The following is a 1276-nucleotide window of genomic DNA, read 5'->3' as shown; positions in this document are numbered from 1 at the left end:
GCTGTTTTACTTGTTATTTGAAGCCCATCCATAAAGTTGTCCATGTTAACAATATTTATGTTCCTGAAGAAGACGGAGATAAACATAATACATTACCATGCAGCTCTTCTGCGTACAAATAGATTGTTACCGTCTCCGTGGCCTAATGGTTGAGGCGTCCGCCAACGGAACGGGAGGTCGTGGGTATAACTCTATGCCACGCAACATTTAAACTCAAATACTGGACAGCCTCTAGATGCTACTTCCCTATCAATATGGCATCATTTTGTATAGTTACAAATGTAGTTGTACTTGTATTTAATATCCTTGATAAATCTAATAGCAACCATATATATATATATATATATATACATATATATATATATATATATATATATATATATATATATATATATATATATATATATATATATATATATATATATATATATATATATATATATATATATATATATATATATATATATATATATATATATACATATATATATATATATATATATATATTCTAATACCAGTGACGTGTTTCGAAAACTGTTCAGAAGAGAGTACAAATATCATACAGAGTATAGAGATGTCTTTTAAAAAAAGGCCTCTTTAATTGCTCGATTTTACAAAGAAAACAGGGGCCATTTATTCCTAAAGCTTCTTACTGATTTTTTTATATTAGTTCAAATTTCCAAATTTTTTGATAATTTATAGTGTAGATACCCTTTATTTTTCATCAACAGTATTCAAAGCAATGCAAAACAGGTTTGTCGAAGTGGTTGATGAAACTAATAACCTTATCACACTCTGGTAATAAAACGAAGGCGTGGCTCTTCAAGTGGCATATGATGCGGCAGGGAATCGAACCTGCAACCCCTGGATTGACAGTCAAATGTGTTTCCACTAGACCACGAATCCGCCACCAACTATATTGATTTTGGTCGTTCCTGAAAGATGCACTCTTATTCCCAAATTAGATTTTCAACAATAAATATTATTGTTTTAATATTCCAAAAAGGAAGAATAAATGTTGAACATAATTATTCTTATGAAGAATACCGAGTTTAATTTTAAAGAAGTGAACATAAAACCGAGTATTTCTAACCTTATGAGATGATAGTAGATCACAGTAAATCTTTTAGCATTCACCAATCATTTAATATTTTTGCGCTTTCTGCTATTTAATACACGTTTACAATCTTGTTATTAGCAATTAATATTTTCCATATATGCATTATTTAGTAAGTAGTTAAATATTTATCTGTCAAAATGTATGTTTGTTATATTG

Source organism: Mya arenaria, chromosome 10 (genome assembly GCF_026914265.1).
Source record: "Mya arenaria isolate MELC-2E11 chromosome 10, ASM2691426v1".
NCBI lineage: Eukaryota > Metazoa > Mollusca > Bivalvia > Myida > Myidae > Mya > Mya arenaria.
This window is presented reverse-complemented; position numbering follows the sequence as displayed.